The 18,836-nt window shown below is 34.4% G+C and overlaps 1 long non-coding RNA gene across 1 annotated transcript in view; it reads right to left on the bottom strand.

Moving 5' to 3' along the window:
• LOC124886557 overlaps positions 1 to 18,836 on the bottom strand; it is a 44,853-nt gene that overhangs the window by 22,948 nt on the left and 3,069 nt on the right. The window lies entirely within an intron of this gene.

The following is an 18,836-nucleotide window of genomic DNA, read 5'->3' as shown; positions in this document are numbered from 1 at the left end:
GTGGATTCTTATCATGTTCCATTTATGTCAGCTTTACTTACTCTTAAGGTAGCAGAAGTAGTGAGGCCCAGAGTTCGACAGATAGAGCTTTCTAAGACCATCCCCATAAATAGTTTGGGATAGTGTTATCTAAAGTTGGCAGAGTATGTTTCATAGGGGTTTGTTGTATAAGAGGTGAATCAGTAGGCTTGAAATAATGTATGCAAGAGTTTAAGTTTAGTGATCCAGAGTTATATGTGTTATTAATGGAGCCATAGTGGTAATTCTTATGGTGTGGAGAAAATATAAGTTTTAGAGAGGTAACATTTGAAGGCTAGGATGAGAGTAGCATGTTTATTAAAGAATTATGGATATTCACATTATGCTTTAGAGACTAAACTTGAATCTTTGAAGAATTTAAGTTGGAGGATTTTAGACTAAGTTTTAAGGTGTGGATGTAAGTTAAAAGATGTGATATTAGCAGCCCATAACAGTAGCGGGTGTAATGTTTATGTATAAGTGGCTAGACATATTCTATAGGTTTCAGTAGGCTTGAACAGTACATACAAGAATTTAAGTTTGATGATTACAGGGACTAAAGAAAATTAAGAGTTGTACCCCAAGGGATAGTATTAGCAGTGAGCTTTATAATTTCAGGTGTAGTCTTGCAGGATGATTTATCATTTAGGTACATTATTGTATCATAGACCCTAGAGTAGATTGATTGTAGTTCAGTTCAGAGTTTAGTGAAGTGTTCCCTGACTTATGATGATGACTTGAGGCTAAGGTGAAAGGTTTAGTTGAAAGAATACAGAAGTAGTGCTTCAGTTAAGCTTAAGTTCTCAGCATGAGTTAGTCAGTAAAGCTAGCAGTTCAGTTTAGCAGTCAGACAATCAAATTAGTATAGTTTGTTTTCACATCTTTCCATCTAGTCATACTGTCAGAAATCTCAGTAAGGTAACTATTCCAAGATAGAGTACCTTAGTAATTGCGAGTATAACTCAGTTCATGCATTATTCATTAGTTTTAGCTCTCCAATGTTTAGTTATGATCCAGTTCGTAGATGCTCTGTGCATCGCCACAGTGTATCAGTAAAGTAAGCCTTTTTAGAGGGACATAGAGTCCCAAGGGGGATATACCCTATAATTTCTCCATGCTTTCATATTTTTCAACCCATTCAATTACATGTACAAATGGTTCTTACAAAGCTAGTATCAGTTATCAGTATATATTTATTCAAGCATTTAAGAGTCAGTTAAGTTAAGTATTCATGCATTAGATATGAATGCTCAGTAGTAGAAGCTCAGCTTATCAGTGTATCCAGTTATGCATTCATGAAAACAGCTCAGTCATGAATTTCATGCATCAGGTATGCATGCTCAGTATAAGAATTCCATCAAATAGTCATGCATCAGATATGCATGTTCAGCCTGAATTTTCAGCATGTCAGTAATTTTATCCATATAGTCATGTTTCAAAAATTCACGTCCTTTAAGTAAGTTTAGTCTATCAGTATTCTCATTCTATTAAGTTTCATTCGGGGACGAATGATTCCAATGGAGACATAATGTAACGCCCCATATTTCAGACTAGAATGGAAATCTGTCATTCATATGTGTAGATGTTCCAAAAGAATTGAATCCATGTAAATTTAGTGTGTTAATAAATTATGTAGTGTGAGAATCTATCTAAGCATGAATTTAGATCTAGAGGTCCCCTAACTCAAGGACAAGTTGAAAGCTTTCCTATCGTTCAAGTTTTAGTGAGCGTCAAAACTTACGTCAACTTCAATCTACCCTAACTCCTTTTATATATCGAATTAGAGGACCTACTATATGTAAAATTAAAGATCTTTGAATTATCTTTCCAACGATATGAATTTATCCCAAATCCAATACCGGAGGAAAAGGTTATGCCCATTTTACGCCAGCAGGTCAGCCTGGAAAACTGAGTGACGACATTCGTGATAACTTATCACAAGTGTGATGACTTATCACAAATGTCATCACCCTTAGGTAGAATCCAGCCCCCAGTGATGACATTTCTGATAAGTTATCACAAGTGTGACGACTTATCACGAATATCGTCATCCTTAGGCAGAAACCAGCTCCCAAGTGACGACATTTGTGACGAATTATCACAAATCTGATGATATTTCAGCCTTGGTCATCAGCTAAGATTTTCAGCAATTGGGAAGTGATTTCATAAGGGTATTTTGGTAATTTACTTCACCTCCCACGACTTATAAACCTCAAGGGACGTAATGTTCTCTTATTTTTCTTTAGTTAAACATCACAAAAACCCTCTCTTACACTTTCAACCACAAGATTAGGGTTTTTATTAAAATCATCTCCCAAAAACAAGATTCAAGCCTTTTTTCCAAGATAATCAAGAATTAAGTTTCCCAATCCAAGAACTCTCCAACAACTCATCAAAGTTTCCTTTCTAAGGTATGCATAGTGTTCATCCATGGATCCCTTTCATCTATGGAGCTCAAGAATCATGTTTTAAATTATAAATTATGATTTGCTTGTTGTGTTATGACTATATTCATGTTGATGATTGTTGTTTAGATTCAAGGTTGTATCTTGATGTGTTTTTCATGAAGCATGTGAGTAGGATAGTTGAAAACCATGAATTTTGGATGGATTAAGATTGTCAAATTGATAAGTACACCTATGCCCAAAGTTGTGCATGTAAGGTGTTTGATAAAATGCCAAGAATGATAAAATCCATGTTTTTATGACTTAATAGTGCTTAAATGACAAGTCCATGTTCTATTCCTTATGTTTTCACATGAATTCCATGTTATTGATATGTGTTGTTATGAGTTGTTGTGATATGAAATGTCCATGATATTGAGGTATGCAAGTATACCCATGTTATATGTATTCCCTTTCATGTATAAGGTGTTGAAAACCATGTGTAGTATGAAATCCCCTACTTATGGTATTATGAATTATGGATATTATTCTTATGATCAAGAAGTATAATGTGTGTCAGTTTCCTTCCATCGAGTACTCGGGTACTTGTACCCGAAAAATATAGTTGTGTGCCTAAAGTTGAGTCAGTCTCAAGATAATCTCAATTGTGCTATTATTAGTAGAACTCAGTCAGTTACAAAATTCCCAACTCTTAGATTGTTATTGAGCTTAAGAAATCTCAGTAATCTAAGTATCGTTATCATTCCAGCTTCAGTTCTGTACTTAGCTCAGATCTTAGTAGAAGTCAAGAAATTAATTTAGAACTTAGTATCATTCAGTCAGATCATAGATTCAGTAGTATTCCGTCAGATAACTAAACCAAGTAAACTCAGTTAGCACAGTCAAGTAAGAAACTCAGTAACAACTTCAGTTCAGTTCAAGCACAAGTTCTAATATTCAGTTCAGAGTCTTTCAGTTGGGAGTAGGAGCTAGGACCGAGCGAGTGCAAGGATGGCGGCTCCCCGTCAGAGTGGCAGAGTCGTTAGGATCAATCCCTGAACTCCAAATATACGTAGCCAGCGTAGAATGTAGGAGTCATCCATCAGAGAGGCTTGACTATTATACTACCTTAGGCTTGACTTCCTACGAGGGTCACCCATCAAATAGGCTTGCCCAAAGAAGTCTTTACCCGTGGCATGGTATTGACACCCTTCCAGCTGGGGTTACAAGTTGGACCCACCAGTTTAGATTTAGGGCATGTCAGTTAAGTGAGAATTCCCATAGTCACAGTTTTAGTATCAGTCTTCAGAGTAGAACTCAGAAATTGGGACTGTCAGATACAGTCATTAATCTTAAGAAGGAACTCAGATAGTTCCATAGATTCATAGACCACTCACTAGATAGGCTTGGTATAACATAAATTTATTTAGTATCAGTATTTACAGAGGTCACCCTTCAAATAAGCTTGATCTCAGTCTCAGATTTAGTTGAGTATTCTCAATATCAGTTCCACAGATCACCCGTTAGTTAGGATTGATCTCAAGATTAGTCACTCTTAATCATTATTAGAAGATTTAGACTATCAGATACAGTCACTGAGTATCAGTTACATCATTAGGCCGATCATCACATTTATATCAGTTAGATTAGTCATCATAGCTTATGTTATCAATATTCAATTTCAGGACTGTTAGACACAGTCAATCAGACTAGTTCTTCATAATTCAATCTGTCAGAAATAGTCATTCATCTATTCAGTATCTTAGTATCAGTAAACTCATTTTGTCAGCATTCAGACTCAGTAGTCAGTATTACTACGAGTTCAGTTATCGTTACTTAGGCATGTATGTATTCTCACGTTCATATCAGTCAGCATTGTTCATACATATAAACCCTTTGTATTTATCCTACCTCACTCGTATACTAAGTACATTCAGACGTACTAATGCATTCACTCTATGGTGTTTTATTTTACGCTATATATTTAGAGGCATGAGTTTCAGAGTAGCAGTAGCCTTGCAGATTTCAGCAGTTAGAGTTAGAAATGAGTCCTCATTCTTCAAGGACATAATTATTTCTCTATCTTCTTATTGATTAGTTCATTAGTTGGAGTTAGTTGGGGACATGTCCCATTAGCTTCTTGTTCAGATTATTCAGATAGTAGAGGCTTTCAAACTAGATTCAGACTTCAGTATTTTGTTTTTGTTTTGGTATTGTGATACCACTTTATTCAGACATTGTTATTATTCAGATTATTTTTAGTATTGAACCTTATGGCCTTTTAGTTCATGTTTCTTTATTTATATTCATATATTATGCAGTTTATAGGTACAGATATCAGTCATGGATTAGCTTTTGGTCCCTCGGGGTCATGAGCACCGTGTAGCATTTCGATTCAGAAATTCGGTGCATTACATTCATCCATGGGCCCTATTCACCCATTGAGTCCAAGAATCTATTTTTATGTATTAAATGATGAATTTAACATATTTATAATGAATTATTTCCATGAAGCTCTTATGAATTTTAATTTATGTATTGTGTTTACAAGTGTTTTGACAGAATGAGCTTTTACACGTTTAAATGATGAAATTTTCATGTTAAATCCCTAAATTGTGGTTTTAGTATTGTAATTATGTTATTATCACATGATTTACCCATTCCCATGCTAAGTTTATGACTCTCATATGTTTGATGAAATGCCTCAGTGTTGGATTTTGAACAATGATTCCCTACTACGGTTTTACAGCTTTTATATGTCCTTATTATTATTTACATTCAGTGTTGGTGGGTTATGAACAACCGATACTTAGTTATTTACATAAATTCAATATCTTCAGAATCATTTCAGATAATCTATGAGCATTGTCATTCAGTCAAGTTATTTATAATCAATTGTTTGTTCAGTTAAGCTTATTTTAGTCCAGAAATCAGTGTCAGTTCAGTTGGGAGTAGGATTCAGCATCGAATGAACCCAGGGATGGGGGAATTCCCACCAGCTTAGGGTTTGACCCTTAGTAGCAATCCATGAGTTATGGAACTACGTAGCTAGTGTAGGTTTGAGATGTCTTCCTACCAGCTTAGGGTTAACACATATCTCATGAGTTTCCTGCCAGTATATGGTTACTCTGTAGTCCTTTGGGACAATAGTTTAGTGGATCTAAACAGCCAATTAGTACTCGTGGCACGGTACTGATACCCTTCCAATTGGGGTACAGGTTGGACCCGACTTAGCTCAAATTGGGGTATGTCGGTTAGATGATACCTTTCACATTCTCAGTTCAGTATTCAGTACAGAGTTCAATTTAAATTTGGTTTACCAAACCATACAGATTACCTATTATTCAGTTATCAGATTTCAGTATTTCAGCTTACAAATTATCTCAGAAATATATATTCTCAGATTTTATAGCTCTTATGTATTTTGCTCTGCTATTTCATGCATGCATACTCAGTTATTTCATGCTATTCAGCCAGTAATTACTTCATGCACAGTTAATCCTTGCATTACAGCCTAACTTTATCTCATATACTAGTACAGTCAAAGTACTAATCTCATAGTTTTCTTTGTGCTATGATGTCTTATATCATAGATTCAGATACTCAATTTCCTAAATGCGCTTGGATAAGTTCAGCATTACAGCAGCAGTGGTAGTGAGTCCTCATCCTTCGAGGACAAGCTTATCTTTTATTCAATTATTTCAGTATTTCTTTATTATAAATAGTTGGAGTTAGTTGGGGGTTTTTCCCATCAACTCCATAGTCAGTCAGTTAGAGGCTTTTTAGACATTCAGACAGTCAGTTAGTTTATTAGACTCATTAGTTGGATTTTACTATTTTTTGCAGATGGTTCAGACGTGTGAACTCAGTAGTATTTTTTGTATTTAAAACTTGATGGCATTGTCAGTTGTTTCTGCATATGTCTTCATCTATCAATTTACTCAGTGCTCACAGCAAGTACCAGCTCAAGGGTTAGCTTGTGGTCATGTGTGACCGCAAGTATGGTTGTCGTAACTAGAGGGTAGCCTCGGGTCATGACAAAACTTGGTATAAGAGCCTAAGGTTTTATAGTGTCATTGTGAGTTTGAAAAGCTATGTCTATTATAGTCTTGTACATGGTTGTGAAGCACGCCACCCTTGTGGACAGGAGGCTACAAGACGTTTTAGGAAAAGTTTCCCATCTTTCAATATTCATATCATTTGAATAAGCATAAGCTCTATTTAAAACTCTTTTTTTTGACTCATTGTTCCTTTTTTTAATAGACAATTCCTCCCAAAAGAAACAATGAAAGAAGAAATGGAAATCAGCCTGCACCTTCGCCTATTCAGAAAGATCTCCTGAATGAGCACGTCTCTTATGCTAAGTTCAGAGCTGCATTCACTACCTTAGCTCATTCAGTAGATGTTCAGGATAATCATCATGCTACTTCCCCAGCTAATCCATTGGCAAATACATTATAGCTAGGATTCGAGACTTCACTCGAATGAATGCCCTATTATTTTCGGGAACCAAGTTTGAGAAGAATCCACAGGAGTTTCTTGATATAGTTCAGAAGGTGACTAATATCATAGGTGTCACTTAGAGCTAAAGTGAAGAGTTGGCTGCATATTAGTTGTAGGATATAGCTCACACATGGTATAAGCAGTGAAAGGGTGATAGAGGTATTAAAGTAGGGGCTGTAGAATGGGAGGATTTTTTTTATAGCCTTTTTAGATAGGTTATTTCTTTAAGAGTTGAGAGAAGCTAAGGTGTTAGAGTTTATTAATTTGAAGTAGGGTAATATGAGTGTGAAGGAATACTCACTTAAGTTTACTCAGTTGGTGAGGTATGCTTCTAATGTGGTTGCAGATAATAGATTTAGAATGAATAAGTTCATTTCTGGTATATCTGATAGTATGGTCAAGGAGTGTAGGACTGCTATGTTGATTAAGGATATAGACCTATCTAGTTTTATGGGTCATGCTCAACAGATTGAGGAACAAAAACTTGAAGATAGAGAGAGAAAGAGAATAAGAGGGCCAGAATATGTAGCTTTAACTTTTCTCAGTTGAGGTCAAAGGGAGGTAACCATTCTTAGTCCCATTAGAAATTCTCAGCCCCAGTTCCATGTTCAGCTAGTGCGCCAGTGACAAAGTTCAGGAATGACAGTTGGGATAGAGCACCAGGCTCTAAGTCCCAAGGTAGTGTGATCAGTGGTCGTACTAATCCGATTTGCAGAAAATGTAGTAAGAATCATCAGGGTATGTGCAAGGATGGTAGTGATGTATGTTTTGGATTTGGCAAGATAGTACACAGGGTTAGAAAGTGTCCAGTAGGTACTCAGAGGGGAAAGGATTTATGCCAACAGGGCCAATCCAATCTGTCATCTCCAGTAGGTTTCCTGACTCAACAGGGCACTACCTCCAGTGCCACCAGTGGACAGTGCCATAATAGGATGTATGAACTTCAATCCCATCATGATCAGGAAAGATCTCCTAATGTGGTTACGAGTATGTTATAGGTCTTTCATCTTCATGTGTATGTCTTATTAGACCCTGGAGCCTCACTTTCTTTTGTAACCCCCTATTTAGCTGTTAATTTTGATGTCAGTTTTGAAATATTAGTTGAGCCTTTCTCAGTATCTACCCTAGTGGGTAAGTCTATCATAGCCAGATGGGTATACAGAAACTTCTTGATTAAAGTATCTCAGAAAATTACTTTAGTAGATCTTGTAGAACTAGAAATGACTGATTTTGATGTCATTTTTGGCTTGGATTGGCTCCATTCGTGCTATGATTCAGTTGGCTGTAGAAATAGAGTTGTTCAATTTCAGTTTCCTAATGAACCAGTCATTTATTGGATGGGTAGTACTTCAGCACTTAGGGGTTAAATTAGGTCATATCTTAAAGCAAGAAGAATGATGTCTGAGGGGTGTGTTTACCATCATGTTTGAGTTAAAGACTCTAGTAATGAGACCCCAAGTCTTGAGCCAGTTTCAGTAGTAAGGTAATTTCCAAATATGTTCCCTAAAGATCTTCTCAGAGTTCCTCCTAAAAGGAAAATTTACTTTAGAATAGATCTTCATCCAGATACCTAGCCTATCTCTATTCTGCCCTATATAATGGCTCCATCTAAGCTAAAAGAGTTAAAAGAATAGTTGAAATATCTCTTAGATAAGGGATTAATCAGGCCTAGTATTTCCCTATGGGGTGCTCCAGTCCTTTTCATGTATAAGAAAGATGGTTCTCTCAGAATGTGCATCAATTATCGTTAATTGAACAAAGTCACAATCAAGAATAAGGACCTACTCCACAGGATTAATGACTTGTTTGACCAACTTCAGGGTGCCAGTTATTTCTCTAGGATAGACCTCAGATTCGGCTATCATCAGCTTAGAATCAGAGAATGTGACATTTCAAAGACAGCCTTCAGAACCCAGTATGGTCACTTTGAATTTCTAGTTATGTCTTTTAAACTAATGAATTTCCCAACAGCTTTCATGGACTTGATGAATAAAGTGTTCGAGCAGTACTTGGATATGTTCATCATCATCTTTATTGATGATATTCTTGTCTACTTCTGTAGTAAAAATGATCATGCAAACCATCTCAGAACTATATTACAGTCTCTTTGAGCCCATCAGTTATTCACCAAATTTAGTAAGTGTGAGTTTTGTGTAATATCAGTATCTTTTCTTGGCCATATTATTTTCAGTAATGGCATTAGAGTTCAGCCACAAAATACCAAAGCAAGATAAACTGGCCCAAATTTATCTCTCCATCAGATATCAGGAGTTTATTAAGTTTTGATGGCTATTACAGATGGTTTATTAAAGGGTTTTCATCTATTACATTCCTCATGTCTCGATGGACTCAGAAGAAGGTCAAGTTTTAGTGGCAAGATTCTTGCAAGAAGAGTTTTCAGGATTTGAAGACTCGACGTACCTCACACCCAGTCTTGACTTTGCCAGATGGTTCATATGGGTTTTTTGTTTACTGTTATGCTTCCAGAGTTGGTCTTGGTTGTGTGATGATGCAGAGAGATAAGGTCATAGCCTATGCCCCTAGACAGCTTAAGCCTCATAAAAAGAATTACCCTACCTATGATCTTGAGTTGGCAGTTGTTGTTTTTGCCTTAAAGATTTCGAGTCATTATCTTTTTGGTGTTCATATTGATATGTTCACAGATTACAAAAGTTTGTAGTATGTGTTTTTGTAGAAGGATTTAAATCTTAGTTAGAGAAGATGGCTTGATTTGTTGAAATATTATGATATAAGTATATTGTATCACCTGGGCAAGGCCAATATAGTGGCAGACACTCTTAGTAGATTGTCTATCGGTAGTATTGCTTATGTGAAGAATGATAAAAAGAGGTTAGTTCAGGAGGTTCATCAGCTTGCTAGATTAGGTGTTCGGTTGGTTGATTTAGTTGAAAGTAGTGTTTGGTTTTTGAATAGTGTGAAATTTTCTTTGGTTGATGAAGTGAAGGAGAAGCAATATAGAGATTCTAGTTTAGTTAAGTTGAAGGAACCAGTTAGAGATTTGAAAGTAGAGGTTTTTCCCCAAGGGGGAGATGGTGTGTTGTGATATCAAGGTAGGCTGTGTGTGTCGCGTGTTGATGGTTTGAAACAACATATTTTAGTAGAAGCACACCGTGTACGTTATTTTATACATTCAGGGGCCACTAAGATATGCCATGATTTGCGAGAAATCTACTGGTGGGGTGCTATGAAGAGAGGTATTGCAGAGTTTATAGCTAAGTGTTCTAATTATCAGTAGGTTAAGGTTGAGCACCAGAGGCCTAGTAGCACATTGCAAGATTTTAATATTCCCACTTGGAAGTGGGAAGAGGTGAACATAGATTTTGTTATGGGTTTTCCTCATAAGCGCTGTTAGCATGATTCGATATGGGTCATTATAGATAGAATAACCAAATCAACTCATTTCTTGCCAGTTCATACTTCTTATTCAGCTGAGTTCTACACCAAGCTCAATATTAGAAAGTTGGTTAGGTTGCATAGAGTTTCGGTGTCTATCATTTCAGATAGAGGTACTTAGTTTACCTCTTACTTTTGGAAAGCTTTTCAGAAGGATCTTGGTACTCAAGTTCATCAGTATAGATTTTAATCCTTAGATAGATGGACAGGCAGAGAGGACTATTCATACCCTAGAGGATATGTTGAGGGCATGTGTTCTTGATTTCAAGGGTAGTTGGGATGATCACTTACCTTTGATCGAGTTTGCCTACAATAACAGTTATCACTCCAATATTCAGATGGCTTTATTTGAGGCTCTCTATGAGAGAAGATGGATATCTCTTATTGGTTGGTTTGAGGTAGGTGAGGCTACTTTGATAGGACCAAATTAGGTGTTTGATGCAATGGAGAAGGTTCAATTGATTAGGGAGAGGCTTAAGACAGCCCAAAGTGGTCAAAAATCCTATGCAGGTGTGAGAAAAAGGGATCTTGAGATTTAAGTTGGGGAATTGGCGTATTTGAAAATCTCGCCTATAAAGGGAGTAAGGAGATTTGGCAAGAAGGGGAAAATCAGTCACCGATATATTGGCCCTTACCGAATCTTGAGTCATTTTGGGAAGGTAGCTTATAAGCTTGAGTTGCTTGTAATTTGGTATCAGTGCATCCAGTGTTCCATGTTTCCTTATTAAAGAAGTGTATTGGTGACCCAGCTATTGTAGTTCCTTTAGGAAGCATAGATGTTCAGGATAGCTTTTCTTACAAAAAAATCCAAGTTGAGATCCTTGATCATCAGATTTGTAGACAGTTCCTCTTAGATTGACTTTTTTTCATTCTCAGTCCCAGCTATATAATCATTCTCATGTCTTTACATACATTCACAAATTCAGTTTAGTCATGTATCATGTTTCAGGCTCAGTCAAGTAATCATGTTTCCAGTTATGCATGTTCAGTATATGATTTTAGTTTCCCCAATATTCTTAGCTTAATCAGTCTCATTCGAGGATGAATGTTCCTAAGGGGGAGATATTGTAATACCCCATATTATACTTAGCTTAGTTTAGCTCCTAGTTGTATGCATAAGAGGCTTAAAGCCTAAAAATATCACTAAGTTTTGGGGACTTAGTCATATTTTTGTCCTCTTAAATTTGAGGATTTTTAAATTGGTCTTCCTGATCCTGAGATGTTGGTTTTTGGATTAATTCATGTTCAGGGGTGTAAGGATCATGTCTCAGAGAAGTTTCAAATTTTTCGGATGAGGATTGGGTCGTGTTTGGATTTCGATTCCAGCAGCTCAGCGTAATAGCATCGTGTTGCGTTCTTATAGCGATGAGATACTCACTGCATTATGGTACCCTTTTAATCTGCATTCTAGTTATGAATTTAATCTCCTGAGGGGCAGTTATGTCTTTTCCCATTAGCCCAATTCGTAAAAACACGAATTAAAGCTTCAGTTAGGGCATTATTTGCCCATGTTCTCCAATTTTCTCTACAAAACAAATCCTAATTATCTTCTAAGAACATCAAATTCAATTACCTCTTCTCTAAGAAAACCAATAATTTAAGTTTTCCAATCCAAGAACCTTCAAGAAAGCTTCAAGATTGGTATTCTTCTTTCAAGCTTAAGGATTTAAGGTATGTGTGATGTTTATCCATGGACCCTTTTCACTCATGGAGTCAAAGAATCCATTTTTATGTTTTAAATTATGAATTTTAAATGTTTATGATGAATTATTTCCAAGAATCTCTTATGAATTTTTATCTACGTATTGTGTTTACAAATGTTTTGATGGAATGAGCTTTTACAGGTTTAAATGATGGAATTTTCATGTTAAATCCCTAACTCATAGTTTTTGTATTGTAATTATATTATCATCACATGATTTACCTATTCCCATGCTAAGTTCATGACTTATATGTTTGATGAAATGCCTAAGTGTTGGATTTTGAACAATGATTTCCTACTATGATTTCAAAGTTTTTATATGTCCTTTTTGTTATTTCTATTCAGTGCTGGTGGGTTATAAACACCCGATACTTAGTTGTTTACATAAATTCAGTATCTTCAGAATGATTTAAGATAAACTATGAGCATTGTCATTCAGTTAAGTTATTTATGATCAATTGTTTGTTCAGTTAAGCTCAGTTCAGTCCAGAAATCAGTGTCAGTTCAGCTGTGAGTAGGATTTAGCACTGAGCGAACCCAAGAATGGGGGCATTCCTGCCAGATTAGGGTTTGAACCTTAGTAGCAATCCCTGAGTTACAGAACTACGTAGCTAGTGTAGCTTTGAGATGTCTTCCTGACAGCTTAGGGTTGACATATATCTCATGAGTTTCCTGCCAGTATAGGGTTACTCTTTAGTCCTTTGGGACACCAATTTAGTGGATCGACGCAGCTAGTGCTAGTAGCCGTGGCATGGTACTGACACCCTTCCCACTGAGGCACAAGTTGGATCCCACTTAGCTCAGATTAGGGCATGTCAATTAGATGATACCTCCTACAGTCTCAGTTTAGTATTCAGTAGAGAATTCAGTTTAGGTTTGCTTGACCTAAGCATACAGATTACTAGTTATTCAGTTATCAAATTTCAGTATTTAAGCTTATAGATTATCTCAGAAATAATATATTGTTAGTCATGCATTCTCATATTTTAAAGCTCTTATATGTCTTGCTTAGTTATTTCATGCATGCATACTCAGTTATTTCAAGCTATTCAGTCAGTCATTACTTCACGCACAGTTAACCCTAGCATTACAACCTAACCTCATCTCATATACCAGTACATTCAAAGTATTGACAACATACTTTTTTTTATACTATGATGTCTTATATCATAGGTTCAGACGCTCAATTTCCTAATCACGCTTAGATAAGTTCAGCATTACAACTGCAGCAGTAGTGAGTCCTCATTCTCCAAGGACAAGTTTATCTTTTATTCAGTTATTTTAGTATTTCTTTATTACAGTTAGTTGGCGTTAGTTGGGGATTTTTTCCATGAACTCTACAGTCAGTTAGTTAGAGACTTTTCAGACATTCAGACAGTCGGTTAGTTTATTAGACTCATCAGTTAGATTTTAGTATCTTTTGTAGATGTTTCAAACTTGTGAACGCATTTGTATTTTCAGTATTTAAAACCTGATGACATTATCAGTTGTTTCCACATATATATTTATCTATCAATTAACTCAGTGCTCACAACAGGTACCAGCTCATGGGTTAGTTTGTGGTCACTTGTGACCGTAAGCACCGTTGTCGCGACTAGAGAGTAGCCTCAGGTCTTGACATGTTGTAACAACAAGTCCTTCCTAATGACTCATTGTGTCTCACAACTGGTCATATCCTGAACTTATTATCAAGGAACCAAAACCTGGGATTCCTTACTTTTGTGGTAACGAGTCCTCTTAATGACTAGTTATGTTTGACAATGAGTCGGTGTCAGAGCCGTTATCACTGGTAGCTTTGAATCACTTCAGTAACTTAGATAATTCAATTATTCATCTCTTGGAGGGCCTAGATCCCATGAACTTGGAGTGTTATATTTTTTGGCCTACCTACCAAGATTGAGCCATGGTAGTTTTCATCATAACCTTAGCTTTTAGATCATGAAAAAGAAGAGGAATATAGAATTTGGTAAGAACAAGATGGATATTTCTAATTAAGGTGTCAAATTAAACATAGCAATAAGCAAAAGAATGAATTAGTTCATGGAGAAAAAGGCATCAAAAATGAAATTAGAAAAATGAATCAAATCAAAATTGAACTTGAAAAATTAAATCAAATCAAATCAAAAATCAAAGAACCAAATTAAGGTTTGAATAAACTAAATCAAAGAACCAAATGTCCACCCCTAAATGGGGGTATCTTTTTTGTTTTTTGAAAATAGGTAGTTACTAATGGCAATTTCTGTGTCATTTTTTCTACAGATATTTCTACATATGATAGTGAATAAATGTAAATAAGCATACTTGAGTCAGTCTCATCAATGGGTAGTGGGATAACTATAGTATCCCTATTTCTGTATTATGTTTTGTGTCCTCCCAAACTTGAATATCTGCTACCATAATTATGTTATTTAGGTCCCCCATTTGTGGTTCAAAAGTTTTCCTCTTTTGCGGTTTAGCAAGCTCACCCAATTCCTTCTTTTATGATTTAGGAAGAACCAGACTTCATGTAGTGTTCTTGCCCTTCTGTTGTTATCTAGGAGGAGCCCTCTCGCTATTATTTCTTTGTCAATTTTACCTATTCCTTTTCTATTATACCATGAGTTTTCTATCTTTTCTTGATTGATAGAAATACTCAATTGTTCCTTATGTGTGGTCTCAATTTTATCTTCTTTTATCTACGTTTCTTCTTGTATCTTGTCTCCTCATTTTTTGAGGCACTATTAAGTGCTATCTGTTGTTATCCATGATCTTTGTTAGGTGTGTCCTTCACCCAGTATTTGCCTTTTTAATAGCATTTGTTCATTTTTATAGCATCCTTAGAGTCTTTGGTCTTGTATGGAGTCCCTCTCTTTATGTCATTAATATTTGCATTAGAGCTTGTACTAGTCTGAGCACCTTTATTATAAGCCTTAACTATATGTATTATATATCTTCATGTTGTGTTAATGCATCAAATTTATTCTGATATCAAATTCCCAATCATACGCATGACCGTTGCTCTTCATTGTATTTTTGTCACCTTTGTTATTTGTAATAGTCTTTTAGTTATCGGAGTTTCCCCACAACCTTACCATTTGACAAAATCCTTGTTGGGTGGTATTTGAAGAATATATACTCTAGAATGTTGTGAATATGGTCCTTTAGCCTTCTCCACCCTCTTTTGCTCCTCCTCCTCCTCACTCTTTCCCTATAGTTGATGCTAATTCTGAATGTAATTTCTAATGAATGTAGTACTTTGGTGGATAATCATATGAATCCTCACCTTTTTATTTTCAATGGCTCCAGTTCTCTTATTTTCTATCTCCATATTCACATATTTTAAGAAAGCAAAGAGCAAATCAATCTGAACCTTCACTCTCACACAACTAGTCTAGTCTTATTCATTATTACCATATCTAGTTATAGAGTTTTTCTGATGCAAGTGTGAACAAAGCACCTTCACATAAAACGTGAGAAGAAAATTTGTAAAAGAGATTCAATCCAAAGCTTGTGTTATTTCTTTATTGATTCTAAAGTTTGCATCATATATAAGAGGTAGCATCAAATAAGAATGACCATCTTTGGCCTTCAAATTGTATGAACTCCAGAACATGATGTTAGTAAAGTCTTCCTTAATAGCATATCTAATCAAAATAAGTATTATAAAAAAAATCAATGGTATATTTAACCTTCAAGTCATACTGTTCAAGGATATTTTTTCATGTTTCATTCAACATGGACCAACCATGAGAGAATTTCCCAACGCCAAAAACTTTTAAATTTTCAATCATATTTATTCTATCTGTTTCTGTCTCTATCTATTTCATCATAGGTTTTCTATTAAGCATTGTTACAGATTTGATTTTGATAGGTTGGATATTGTTATTCTGATGGTAAGGAATTGTTTCTTGGATCTTTAGAGCATAATTTTGAGTTTTACAATTATTGCCACAAGGGCTAATAGTAATGTAATGGGTTGTGAGATTTGAGTACTGATTAAAGGATGTTTTTTTGGTAGGTTAGGGCTTTGGTTAAGGCTAGAGTTAGGAGTAGTAAAATCATTATAAGGATGAAAGCATATGAAATTGAGAGGGGAAAGTTATGGTAATGGCCTAGCCAACCAACGGGGGTGGTGGACCAGTGGCCGTAATGGTCATGCTCTGAGTTTAAAGGTGATGTTTTAGGTATTGAATGAGTAGGGTAGAGAGCATTTTAGACTTCTTAATTTCTTAACATTTTTTATTTTGTTTCTACCCACATGCTAACTCTCTATTTGAAGAAAGTAAAATAAAGTGTCTTATATCTCACTATTGCACAATGTCAGAAAATGACATTCATTTCGAAATCAAAATATATAGTGCATGAATGAAATCCACACGTAATCTAGCTATCTAGTTAATGTTTGAGAAAAATTTTATGGTGTATGAGGCATACCACATTATAGTTTTAAAATATCATATTATACTTGAGTGAGGCAGGCTATTATTTGACATATGGAGTTGTGGACTCCATTATTTACTGTCACTTTTTCTTTAACTTATACTGACCATCATTGTTTCCTTCGCATTCTGATTTTATCTCCTCACTTTCTCTTCCCTATTTCATTCTTTCTCTAATTTTTCAACTTTACTTTAATTTGATCATTTTCTTTTGAAAGGGGGGGGGGATAAAGTAGAAGAGCAAAAATCTAGAAAACAAAAAAAATAATATAATGATTAGGCTAAATTATACAACCATTGCAATCCCAAGGAAATCAAAAATAGTATTTTCATCGTCCATGGTTTGGAGGTCACCCACTATGTTAGAGATAGGGTTTTTTGAGGTTTGATTTAGGTCAACATTTTACTAAAGAAAAATAAATTAATTAAATAACATTTTAAAATATTGAAATCAAATGAAATTTATTAATTAATTTTTTTGTCGATTTTATCAGGTTTTAATTAATTTATTTTTTTAATTTTTTATAAAATATTATATGATAATATAACTCCATGCAGTTATTAAGTTGATTATATTCCAACATAATATATATATATATATATGGAGTGGGGTGTGGGTTGTGTGTGTAGATTTCATAGACAAATCCGTGTGCATTGTTCAAACATTTAGTCATTTTTAGAAATATAATAAATTTTCTTTAAACTATTTTTTTTGGAGTAATAATATTAAGGAATTGGATGTGATGTATCAAGGTTGATATCTTGATGATATTTGAATTAGGCAATAATAATTAATTAAAGAACTACAAATTATTTTAAACATGAAATAGATTGTTGATATTATCAAAAATAAAAATTACAAAACATGTATTTATATAGCATATTTCCGCTTTTTCAGTTATTTTTTGTTTAAAACCAAATCAAATTATGTCGGATTTTAAAATTGAAAATCAAAAGCAGATCAAATTATATTTGTTTTTAGAAATTATAATCAAAATTGAGCCAAATAAAAAATGTCATCTTTTTCTCTTTATTTGATTTAATTTTACAATTAATTGAATTTTCATTAATTGGAGCCCTGTGTAATTGTGCTTCGACAAATTATTGTTAGAAGGATCCGTCAAAAAGCCTATCATTAAAAGCATGTTCTTAGACTAAGATGAACTCATGAACATGTCAAAGCAATTTCACAATTCAATTATCTTTCTTCTTCTAGTTTTCTAAATTAGTCTATTCATCACATTGGCATTTGTTAATCGATTAATATTAGTTGACTTAAATTTATGTGCTTGGTTCAAGATTCTTGGGTTTATGAATTGTTAAATGTGATTGAAAAAATTCATTGATTCAAAACTTTTTTTGTTTTGTTTGTATAAAGATAAGTTAGAGTGAAAGCAAAATTAGAATTTTATATAACACACACATATATATATATATATTATTTATTTTATATACTTATTCTTTAAGCTTCAACGCTTGGTTACAAATTTGTAATGACAAAATATTCAAGAATCTTTTTTAAATACCCATTTCATCCTAAGTGGCGTGACATCTCATGTGGACGCACATCTCTCCACTATGCTCTTGTTAAATATTTTGTATCAATTCATTTCTTTTTTCTTTTCTTTTAGAATTGCAGGCGTGCATATACTTATTTCTACTCTGTTTTTATGGAGTAATGTTGTTAGTTTTTTCTTGGTGAAAAGTAATGTTGTTAGTTGTTAGTTCCTTTGTTTATTCAAATACAATATATTAATTACTATTACTTATAAGGTAATATATCTATTTACAAGGTAATATTGATAATTATTGTAAAAAAATAATAATTGTAATAAGGTAATCAAAATTGAGCCAAATCAAAAATATCATCTTGATAGTGTAACTTTATTTACACTAATAATATATTTGACATAAACTCTTTTAATATGTAATTTTTATACTCAATTTTTATGAGTAATTTCTAACTATTAATATATTGTCTTTCGAATTTATCTTTTTAAAATTTCAGATTCTACATTATATATAGAGAGAGAGAGACAGATATACACACACATTAATTTATGTAATTTTATTGGTAAATTATATTAGGTAAATAAGATTATACAACAACAACAACAATATACTTAGTATATTCACAAAGTGAGGGCTAGAGGGTAAGTGTACGCATTCCGTATCACTACCTCAAAGATGAAGTACATAATTTATTTTCGTTCACTACAAGAAAATGACAAAATTGTGACACACATTTTAGTCACAAATCAATCACAAATCATTGATTATGATGAATTTGTGATGAAAAAATGGGCATCTCAGAACCTTGGGTCATAAATTCACTGTGACGGACTTAAATTCCGTCACAATATTATTGTGATAGAACTGATATTGATTGTCTGTCAC

This window comes from Capsicum annuum, chromosome 8, assembly GCF_002878395.1.
Source record: "Capsicum annuum cultivar UCD-10X-F1 chromosome 8, UCD10Xv1.1, whole genome shotgun sequence".
Taxonomy (NCBI): domain Eukaryota; kingdom Viridiplantae; phylum Streptophyta; class Magnoliopsida; order Solanales; family Solanaceae; genus Capsicum; species Capsicum annuum.
This window is presented reverse-complemented; position numbering and strand designations above follow the sequence as displayed.